The 12,176-nt window shown below is 39.0% G+C and overlaps 1 long non-coding RNA gene and 1 pseudogene across 1 annotated transcript in view; both read right to left on the bottom strand.

The window, feature by feature from the left end:
* LOC131381094 (uncharacterized) overlaps nt 1-12,176 on the bottom strand; it is a 59,405-nt gene that overhangs the window by 16,623 nt on the left and 30,606 nt on the right. The window lies entirely within an intron of this gene.
* On the bottom strand, nt 4,933-5,842 carry LOC116809486 (nucleophosmin-like; annotated as a pseudogene).

The raw sequence follows: 12,176 nt of genomic DNA, 5'->3' as shown, positions 1-12,176 counted from the left end.
AAAAAGTATCAAATAACTGAAACTTACCAGATTATCCATCCAGACAATGAGGTGTCAGACCCCTCACTTGTCATAATTGCTTCTTTACCTCTCAGTAGTTCCTGTTTTCCCACACAAAGTTACATTTCTTCCCTGCTGGGTAAACCCCTAATTTCAGTTGGTCAAGGAAATGGATTTGAGACTGCTCTTCCACCTTCTCAGCTGCAGCACCTGATTAAAGCCTTCTTCCCGGGCAGCAATTGGCTTTCTGTGCAGCAAGCAGTAGGACGCAGACCAAACCCTTGGAGTTTTGGTAATAGCATCACAAGAAGTTTGGTAGGTTGTCCATGACTGGTACAGGAGCTGAATCACATGATCAAAGCCCAGGCTTTTTCTGTCTTCAGATGCCACCATTTTAGGGTTTGGCTATTGTCCTCAAACTTGCAAGGCATCTGCTTCATTTCAAGAATCATATCTATGTGACATTTGGGAAGAACGGTAAAGGGTCAAAAGCCCTCATGAGTTTTTCTTTTTTTCTTCTCAAAAGTGTTATTATTATTATTTTTTGGCAAAATATACCACCCATAAAAAGAGTTCAAACAATGTATGTGTGCACACATATATATGTGGTTCAAAGCATGATAATGTAATGAAAACCTGTATACACCTGTCCTAGAATAAGAAATAGAAAATATTTATTTTCTATTGCATGGAAGATTGCCTACATGGGAAGTTCCTTGCATCCCTCCTCTATTCCATCTCCCTCTCCTTATCAGAGATAAACATTGATTTGTATTTTTATCATTTTCTTGCTTTTCTTTAATTTTAACATAGATGTATGCATTTTTAAGCAATCTGTTTTTTAGTTTTGCATGTTTTGACCTTTATGTAGAATCATATTCTATGTTTTCTTCAGCAGCTTGCTTTTTTGCTCAGTATTATATTTGAGATAGTTATCCATAGTGATGCTATTCATTTCCACTCTTACAGTTTTTCCGTTGTTTCAATATATCCTTCCAATTTTAGTTGTTTTCTGTTTTTTTTTTTGTTGTTGTTGTTTGTTTTTTTTTTCTATTTTAAGGAATCAGGCTATTATATGTCTCCTTGTGCATGAGTGGGAGATTTTCTTTAAAGGATATATATCTACGAGTGGAATTGCTGCATTCTAGGTAGTGTTAAATTTCAACTTTTCTAGATAATGGTAAATCGTTTTCCAGTTATTGTGTCAATCCTCTTTACCATTAGCAATGTTTAGGATCATCTGAAACTGTAAAACTCCTAGAAGAACACATAAAAGAACAGCCTGTTGACATCGGTCTTGGTGTTGATTTCTTGGACATGACTCCAAAAGCATAGGCAACAAAAGCAAAAATAGACAAGTGGGTCTACATCAGGCTAACAATCTTCACAGTAAAGGAAACAACAGAATGAAAAGGTAACAAAAAGAATGAGAGAAAATATTTTTAAACCATATATATCTGCCAAGGAGTTAATTTCCAAGATATATAAGAAACTCCTTTTTTTTTTTTTTTTTTTTGAGATGGAGTCTCGCTCTTTCACCCAGGCTGGACTGCAGTGGCACAATCTCCGCTCACTGCAAGCTCCGCCTCCCAGGTTCACGCCATTCTCCTGCCTCAGCCTCCCAAGTAGCTGGGACTACAGGCACCTGCCACCACGCCTGGCTAATTTTTTTGTATTTTTAGTAGAGACGGGGTTTTGCTGTGTTAGCCAAGATGGTCTTGATCTCCTGACCTCGTGATCCACCTGCCTCAGCCTCCCAAAGTGCTGAGATTACAGGCTTGAGCTGCCGTGCCCGGCCAGAAACTGTTACAACTCAATAACAACAACAAGAAATAGGCAAAAGATTTGAGCAGACATTTCTTTAAAGAAGACATGCAAATTGCCAACAAATATATGAAAAGATGCTTAACATAATTAATGAATTATGAGGGAAATACAAATCAAAACTACAATGAGATATCACTTCATACCTGTAAGAATGGTTATTATAAAAAAATTATTGATGGGAATATCAAATGGTGTAGCCTATAGAAAACAGTATGGAGAATCCTTCAAACATTAAAAATAGAACCATATGATCCAGCAATCCTACTTCTGGGTTTACATCCAAAATAATTGAAATCAAGATCTTGAAGCAATCATAGCACTCCCACTTTCATTGCAGTTTTTTTTCCCACCATAACCAAGATACGGAAACAGCACAAATATCCATGAACAGATGAATGGATGAAGGAAATGTGGTATGTACATACAATAGAATACAATTCAGCCTTAAAAAAAAAGAAGGAAATCCTGTCATTTGTGACATGGTTCAACCTGGAGGACAGTACGCTAAGTGAAATAAACCAGTCACAGAAGGACAAATCCTGCATGATTCTAGCTGTATAAGGTATTTGTAATAGCCAAACTCATAGAAGCAAAGAATACAGTAGTGGTTTAGGGACTAGGGCATGGGAGAAGTGGGGAGCTGTTGTCAAAGTGTATAAAGTTTTAGTTATGCTAGACAGGTAAGTTCTAGAGATCTGCACAATATTGTGCCTATAGTTAACAATACAGTCTTGTGCACTTAAAAATTGGTTAAGAGGGCTGGGCGTGGTGGCTCACGCCTGTAATCCCAGCACTTTGGGAGGCCGAGGTGGGCAGATCATGAGGTCAGGAAATCGAGACCATCCTGGCTAATATGGTGAAAACCCGTCTCTACTAAAAATACAAAAAATTAGCTGGGCGTCGTTGCGGGTGCCTGTAGTCCCAGCTAATTGGGAGGCTGAGGCAGGAGAATGGCATGAACCCGGGAGGCAGAGCTTGCAGTGAGCCGAGGTTGCGCCACTGTACTCCAGCCTGGGCGACAGAGAGACTCCATCTCAAAAAACAAACAAACAAAAAACAATTGGTTAAGAGGATAGATCTCAAGTGTTTGTACTGCTAAAACCAAACCAAAACAAAACAAAATGAATAAACAAAACAAGAAAACAAAGAGGCACAAGAAAACTTTGGGCAGTGTTGGATATGTCTATTATCTTAATTGTGATGATATCACAGGTGTTTGTATTTGTTCAAACCCATCAACTTGCCTACATTAAATATGTCTAGTTCTTTGTATATCAATTATACCTGAATATAGTTGTTAAAAGTTTCCTTTTCCTCACATCATTGCCAACATGACTCATTTAATTTTTATTAGTCTGATGGGTATAAAAGAGTGTCTCTCCCAGCGCCTTGGGAGGCCAAGACTGGCGGATCACCTGAGGTCAGGAGTTTGAGACCAGCCTGGCCAACATGGCAAAACCCCGTCTCTACTAAAAGTACAAAAATTAGCTGGGCGTGGTGGCAGTTGCCTGTAATCCCAGCTACTCAGGAGGCTGAGGCAGGAGAATTGCTTAAACCCGAGAGGCGAAGGTTGTGGTGAGCCGAGATCGTGCCACTGCACTCCAGCCTGGGCGACAAGAGTGAGACTCCATCTCAAAAAAAAAAAAAAGGTATCTCCATGTGTTTTACTTCATATTTTTCAGGTTACAAATGAGGTTGAGTACATTTTATGTTTTTTGGCTATTTATGTTTTCTCTTATGTAAAATTGCAGTATAAGCCTTCTATCCATTTTTTTCTGTTTTTTTTCCTCCCTATTTCTCCTTTACTTTAAGGAGTTCTTCTTATTTTCTGAATTCTGGTTCTTTGTTATTTATGTTACAAGCGCATATTTCCATTTTGTGACTTATCTTTACATGACCTTTATGATGTCTTCTTGGCTGAGATAAAATTGATAATTTCTGCTCAAAGTGTTTTCCTTTTAAGTTTGTGTGTTTGGGTTCCATTTTTAAAAATCTCTTACCTGAGATCATGAACATATTTTCTCTAAAGGTTTTTAAGTTTGCCTTTCACATATAAGTCCACAAGGTATTTGAAATTGATTTTTTTGAAGATAGTATGAAGTTGGGATACTCTTCTATTTTTTCAATGTAGATCTTCATTTGTTCCATCATTTTACTGATGTGTAATGCCACCCACATGTGGATGTGGGTCTATTTATGGACTCTATTTTGTTTCAGTTAACTCTATTTTGTTGACCTAAAATTGACTTCCCCTAATAACTATGGCTCTATAATAAATCTTGCTTTCTGATGGTCCTCTTCAGGAGTACCTTGGCTATTTGTTTTATGTAAATTTTAGAGTTAACTTACCAAGTTCTATGAAAAATCTTGTTGGTATTAGGATTGGAATTTCATTAACTTTAAAGGTCAGTTTGGGGAGAAAGTATTTATATACTTACATATATTTATACATTAAATTTTCACATCTAAATACATAGCATACCTCTGCATATATTTAGTGTTCTAAAACTATACCACTTTAAAAAGAATTAAAATAAGGTATCTAGGAATAAATTCAGAAAATATATGCAATAACTTCAAGAAGAAAGTTTAAAAAACCTTATTGAAGATACATTTCTTAATATTTTGTTTACGTTGTACAGTAACACAACTGACATTTATATATTGATTTTATATCCAACATTCTTGTCAAACCCTCTTTTTAATTATGATAGTTTTTCTGCATATTCTTTTGGATTTTTTTTTTTGTAGATGTGCTTTTCCAGTGAAGTATGTTCACTTCGGGTCCTATTTGCTAAGTATTTTTTTTTAAATACTGAGTTTTATTTCACGTGTATATTTTTGTCTCCCTACCATTTCCATGTCTGACCACCACTACTACTATGTCCTATCATAACATTCCATACATACTTAAAACCAAGCAAAGGGTGGAGTTCCATCTTTAAAAACTAAACAGGCATTTTGGACAACACATTCTTGGCAGTGGAACTTGGACAACATTTATTAAACATGGTAGGGAAAGTTCTTACTGTGCATTATAAAAAGGACAGCCAGATATCATCTGTTACAGAAATAAGATGGAAAATTTTTAACAAATTGTTTAAACTATTTTCTTAAAAAGACTTCCTCCATTGCTAGAGATCTTGAATAGCCTCCTGCTCAGTCATCTGGAAGCAATTCTTCACATAATTGATGAACTTGGCTTCCACTTTGGGAAGAGAACCACTTTTTTCTATACTTGCTTGCATTTTTGCTTTAATGTCTTCTACAGAACTAGGTCCTTTTGGTGTTTTAGGAGTTTTTTCTTGTTTTTTGAAGGATTCTTATCCTTTTGATCTTGGTGTTGATGATGGTTTTGAGTCTTTTCCATTCTGATTTGACTTTTGTGCATCTTTGGCTAGAGTATCTCATACAGATTTCTTTACTGGTGCTTCAGCTTCCTCATCATCAAACTCATCATTATCACCATTTTCATCATCATCATCGTCATCTTCATCAGCAGGAAGTTTTACTTTTTTCTGTGGAACCTTGCTACCACCTCCAGAGGCAGACCGCTTTCCAGATATCCTTAAGAGTTTCACATCCTCCTGCTTTTCATCTTCTGACTCTGCATCTTCTTCCACAGCTACTAAGCACTATCTACTAATATGCACTGGCCCTGAACCACACTTCAACTGTAAGACCACTGGTGGTGTGATTTCAAAGCCCCCAAGGGAGGCCGTTGGCTGTACAGACATTTTCAAAGTTGCCAGTGTTACTTTAATTAGACTGCTTTTGTAATTCATTGCCTCTGCTTCAACAATGTGCAATTCATCCTTTGCACCAGCCCCTAAACTGACTGTTCTTAAAGATAACTGTAAAAAAAAAAAAAAAAAAAAAAAAAAAAAGATAACTGGCTCTCATTTTCATCATTATCCACCTTAAAGTGATCATATTTGTCGGCCTTTAGTTCACAACCGAAAAGATAGTTCTGGGGCCTCAGGAGGCTCATGTCCATGTCCATCAACTCTTCCATTGGGTGGCAGCATGCACTTAGGTGGGAAAAAAGGCAGAAGGAGATAACCGCTGCTCAGGAGAACAGCCATGCAGGACGGAATCACACCAGTTTGCTAAGCATTTTTTAAAAATAACAAATGAATATTGGACTAAAACAAGTATTTTTTCATCTTTTTATTTTAAAAGCTAATCTTACGGCTTTTCTAATTTTAATCTATTAACATGGTTGTGATGGCCATGCAAATACGTTAATCAGACATTCTGATGCAGGGAACACAATTGCCTGATGACCCCAGCTGCTATCTTGCTGGATAGCACTGTGTTCATACTGAGGCCAAACTTCCTGTGGGCTGCTTCCAGCCACTGGCTAACCTGGGTGAAAGTACTAATGCAGCACTACTTCCACAAGACACAGGACTCCCTCGTGGGCAACTTTGGCTTGCGAACTCCACGTTGGCATGTTTAATGTGCTATTATTTATTGTCAGGTATATATTTAAGTTTGTTTATTCTTATGCACCGAATAGCACCACTGGACTTTTGTTGGAAGTCTCAATCTCCTAAAATAAACAATTTATGTGTTTTCTCTTTTAAAAAGCAGATAAATTGATGATTCAATCCTCCAGGATACAGAGGATAAAATGAGAAGAACCATATTTCTGAAATAATTGATCAGCAATGAATATATAGTTGCTGTGAAAGTTAAGCCAACATTGGGGGAAAAAGTGATTATACCCATTTTACAGGCCATTGAATAGTCAATGAGGCCAATATTGGGTTTGTCCTATATATGAAAACTCATTTCACAATGTTTTTTGGGGTTTTCTCATGACCAGAGAGTCCAAAAGGATAGGTGATACAAAGTGAATGGGCATTTCTTAAAATGAAATCTTGAGAATGTGTTGAAAATGATTACAGTGAGGAAGAAGTGGAAACAACTAACAGAGACAGTGAAGTGGTAGAGGAGCTTGCTGGCGAGCTCAGAGTTTAAAAGGACACACCCAAGCAATGGAAGATGAGAAAGCAGCCAAATGTCACTGGGTCATCAGTTCTTATATTTTTTTCTCATGGTGTTTTCTCTTTTTCCATTACCCCTGTTTGAGAAAGAAAGCGACCCTAAGCTTCCTTGTCTCGGAAGAGATTTGTAGTGTTGTAAAATATCTAAGACTTTCTAGCTTTTGTTTCCAAGAATTTGAGGCTTTAGGAGTCCTTAAGCAAAAAGAAAGACAGCTTTCTTGGGTAGGGGCAGAGTGTCTAGGGAGCACAGGGCTTTTCCAGGTTAGAAAGAGATTGTTCTTAGGATGGTCGGAGGAAGAGTGGTCTGTAGGGTCCTTGAGTCGAGGTCACCTGTGCACTGCACTCTGGCTGTGCTTGTTCAAAGCCATATCCCATGATTTTCTAGCACAGAGTTTACCACTAGGCAAAAGCTTATAAATATTTTTTAAATGTGTGAGCGTCTGAAACCTGGAATGCAATGACTCGTGAGGAATTCTAAGGATAACACAAAGAACTTTTGAAGAGCTTCCTAACAGGAGAAACAGGAAGGAGAGCCTACTATTTGGCCAGGTTGGTATATTCAATGACACTAAAAAGAGACAGTCACTCAATTCTGATTTTATTTCCCTGTTTTTTAGAACTGGGGCATGTGAAATAAACTAACCTCTCAACTGAGGCATGTGAAGTAAACATGGCTAAGAGGATTCCTTAAGCGTGCTGGTTCTTCTTCATCTCTACCCTTCTCTGTGTCACATAGGCTCTCTTGCTAATTGCCTTCTTGTTGGGTTTGGCTAGTGGGAAGCACTGGTGGACAGTTTAGAGCTGGGTGAGAGAGAGGCTGGGGTGTTTCTTCCCAGCACCTTCCCCAGCTTTGGTGTCTCATTCCTTCACACCAATGGACCCTCCTCTATTCCAGTTTCAGTTTGCAGACAGTTCTAGCAACAACACTTCCTTCTCTTGCTCTTTGGGCTTAAGGAGTTGTGCTGGGTGTTCTTTGCTCTCCTGAATCCACTCACCCCGATCCTCCACCTTGCTCTGTCCCCAGGTGGCTCTCCTGTATGGACTTCACTAAAAGCCTCCCTTTTCTCTGGCATTGGCCAAGGCCAATAAGAGGCATCAGCAGGATTTCAGAGTGAGGAGGGTGAGATTGGGGCATTCATTCCCCTGTCCTCATATACCTCTGACACCCCCTCCCCAACAATGCTGGGTTGGCTGTGGGCAATGGGCCTCTACGAAAGGCCACACAGTGCTGCTGTCAGGGCTGTCTTATACTACAATCTCTGTGGATTCTAACAATGGTTTCCTCCACTTATTCATTCAGACCCAGGGCTATTCACTTCCCCTGTCCTTACTAGCCCCAATATATTGAACCATCCCTTCTTGTATATCTTAAACACTGCCCACAGCTTTGTAAGTGGTCCCTTCCCTCAATTACCTAGTTTAAGTGGGTCATCTAGTTCTTTCTGCCACCCTGACTCATTCAGAGTCTTAACCAGCTTCCCATTATCTCTGGGTGCTGCACCATCCCTGTCTGTTTCCTTAACTCTGCCCACATCCCTCTAAGTTGTCCTTCTATTAAAGTCTCTTCATGTTATCCCTCTAGGGGGTGAGGAGGGGATTCTATGTCCTGCGGGGACCCTGACCGATACACTAAATGAGGACATGATTAGATATTTACTTGCTGCATTGAGGGAATTTACATTCTCAACAACAGACAGATTATAACTCATAGAACTGACGTCACTTGTATTATTAGCACTCTCAAATCATTATTAATAATTTCTTAAAAGCTGTAGAGGCCAGGAAACATGATAGGAAACTAGAGATGAGCAGCTTGGTACATGAAGTCCCCCCAAAGGAGAGAAAAGTGGCTTCCAGCAAATTCATATCCATGAAAACATAGGTTCCTAGTAAAATGCCAGAACAAATTCTTAGCAGATATTTTATGATTACTTAGAAAGAGAAGTAGTCATCACCAAGAGGTCAGCATAGTTATTCATTAAGAGAGAAGTAAATAAACATTTTACATCTTTCATAAGATCTTCAGTCTAAAGAGATAAGAGAATTGTCAGCCCATAATATACATTGATTTCAAGTAACATTTGATGAAATATCTCATGATATTTTAGAGAAGAAATGGATACTGACTGAGACACATTTAGATGGATCAAGTCATAGTTTGAATACTTGCATCCAAAGAGAACTAACTGATTAGTTTCAACCTGGAAATAAATCTCCTGGGGTCTTCTCCATGGCTTTGTTTTCAGCCTTATTTAAAAATTTTTGGCTGGGCGCAGTGGCGGGCGCCTATAATCCCAGCACTTTGGGAGGCCGAGGCGGGTGGATCACGAGGTAAGGAGATTGAGACCATCCTGGCTAACACGGTGAAACCCTGTCTCTACTAAAAATACAAAAAATTAGCCGGGCACAGTGGCTGGCGCCTGTATTCCCAGCTACTTGGGAGGCTGAGGCAGGAGAATGGCATGAACCCAGGAGGCGGAGCCTGTAGTGAGCCGAGATCGCACCATTGCACTCCAGCCTGAGTGACAGAGCGAGATTCGTCTCAAAAACAAAAACAAAAACATTTTATTGGACACTGATATGAATGAGCACACAGAATGCACCTTTGTTATTCACAAATTTGACAAACTGTGGGGAAGCAGATAATATTCTAGGTTATAAAATCATGATTTGAAATTACCTCAACCAGTTGGAATTTTAGACTTAAAAATGAAAGATAAAATACACTAGAGAGAAGAATAAGGATTGGAAGGGAGGAAACAAAGTGTCATCATTCACAGATAACATGACTGCATATGTAAAAAGTCTAAAAGAATCTACAGACAAATTATATTGCTATATGAATTTGGCAAAGTCTCTGGATACAAGACATATATACAAAAATCATTGTATTTTTATATACCAGCAACAAACAAATAGAAAATAAAATGTCATTTGCAACAGCAAAAAAACTATTAACTACCTAGATATACATGTAACAAAAGACACATGCAAGACTCTTACCCTAAACATTACGAAACATTATTGGGAGAAATTAAAAGAACGCCTAAACAAGCAGAGGAAGAGATCAGACTAATGGATTGGAAGACTCAGTATTATAAAAAAGTGAGTTCTGGCCAGGTGCTGTGTTTCAAGCCTATAATCCCAGCACTTTGGGAGGCCAAGGCGGATGGATCGCCTGAGGTCAGGAGTTCAAGACCAGCCTGGCCAACATGGCGAAACCCCGTCTCTCCTAAAAAATACACAAATTAGCCGGGCGTGATGGCGGGTGCCTGTAATCCCAGCTACTCAGGAGGCTGAGGCAGGGAGAACTGCTTGAACCTAGGAGGCGGAAGTTGCAGCAAGCCGAGATCATGCCACTGCACTCCAGCCTGGGCGACACAGTGAGCAAGACTTCATCTCGGGGGGCAGGGGGCAGGGGGCAGGGGGCAGGGCCGGGAGGGGAAGAAGTAAGTTCTACATAAATAAATATATAGATTCAACAAAATTCCGATCAAAACACCACAGATTATTTTGCAGAGATTGCCCAGGTAGTTCAAAATAAGTGTGTAAATACAAAGAAACTAGAATAGTAAAAGCATTTTAGAAGCAGAACAAAATTAAAGGATATACGTCATCAGATATATCAAGGCTGATTAAAACATGTAGGATTGGCAAAGGAAAGGCAAAATGACCAAAAGAAACAGAATAGAAAGTCTAGAAACAGAATCCGCACATGCATGTTGCCTGACTTATGATAAAAAAAGAAAAACAAAAAGTCCTTCAATGCATCCTTTAACAGAAATGATGGTCTTGACAGTAAAAGGTGTTGGGTCAGCTGGATATCTAAACGAAAAAAGTTTATTTTGATTTCTGCCTCATACCATGCCCCAAAATTTTACTCCAGGTGAGTTGTCAATCTAAATTTTAAAAGTAAAACAATAAAGTTTTTAAAAGGAAATGTAGTAGAACGATTCCATGATTCTGGAGTAGGCAAGGATAGCTTAAACAGGACATAAAATGTGCTAACTATAAAGAAAAAAATTGGTTAATTAGACTATATAAAAATTAAGAAATTTTGTTTTATCAAATATACCATTAAGAGAATGAAGAGGCAGTATAATTACATAATGGAGTATTTCTAACAACAAAAATAAACCAACAATAGCCATACAAGACATTGTGGATGAAACTTACAAATGTAATACTGGGCAAGAGAGTACACACAGTATGATTCCGTGTATATAAAACACAAAAACACAGAAATAATCTGTGCTGCCAGAAGGCAGGGGAATGGTTACTGTTGGGCAGACAGTAGCTGTCAGAGGGTGTGAAGGGGCTTCTAAGGTTTGGTAATTTTTCTTTAGTTACACATATGCATTCAGTGGGTGTGTGAAAATTTATTGAATTAATTCACTTATGATATGGCACTTTTCTGTAGGTATGTAATTCATGAGTAAAAAATTTAAAAGTTAATAAAAATAAATACAAAGTTTTGAATTAAAGTGCAAAAGTACAAAAATTAAAGTGCACAAGTAGCAGCCTGGTGTGTCTGGAGTTGGTTCCTTCTGGTGGGTTCATGGTCCCACTGACTTCAAGAATGAAGCCACAGACCTTCGCGGTGTTACAGCTCTTAAAGGTGGCAGGGACACAAAGAGTGAGCAGCAGCAAGATTTATGGTGAAGAGTAAAAAACAAAGGATCCACAGCGTGGAAGAGGACCCGAGCGGGCTGCCACTGCTGGCTGGAGTGGCCAGCTTTTATTCCCTTATTTGTCCCCACCCATGTCCTGCTGATTGGTCCATTTTACAGAGTGCTGATTGGTGCATTTTACGAACCTCTAGCTAGCTACAGAGCACTGATTGGTGCATTTTTACAGAGCACTGATTGGTGCATTTTACTAAGACAGAAAAGTTCTCCAAGTCCCCACTCAACCCAGGAAGTCCAGCTGGCTTCACCTCTCACTGAGGAGTCAGGTTAACTAATGTTAGATACCACAACAAACAGACTGAAATTTCAGTATTTTAAAGAGTAAACATTTATTTCTCATTGATGCAAAGTCTGATGGGAAGCCTGCCTTCACGTGGAATGTGTCCTTCAAGGTATCTGCAGCAGGGGAAGAGAGGAATGGACGACACATACTGCCTTGGCCCAGGAGTAACACTTTATTTCTGCTCCTGAAACTATAAACATGGCCCCAACCAAACTGTGAGGGAGGCTGGGAAGTGCAGGAAAGCAAATGGGATATTTGGTGAACACTGACTGTGCCACACGTAGCTTGATGGCAGTTGGCTTGAAAAATACTGCAGTGTTTTTAGTTAACTACAAATGTAGCTTGTGCCACCTGTGTATGTGTAAT

Source organism: Hylobates moloch, unplaced genomic scaffold (assembly GCF_009828535.3).
Source record: "Hylobates moloch isolate HMO894 unplaced genomic scaffold, HMol_V3 SCAFFOLD_1, whole genome shotgun sequence".
Classification (NCBI taxonomy): domain Eukaryota; kingdom Metazoa; phylum Chordata; class Mammalia; order Primates; family Hylobatidae; genus Hylobates; species Hylobates moloch.
Note: the sequence above shows the minus strand (reverse complement) of the source record. Positions and strands in the feature narration are given on the sequence as shown.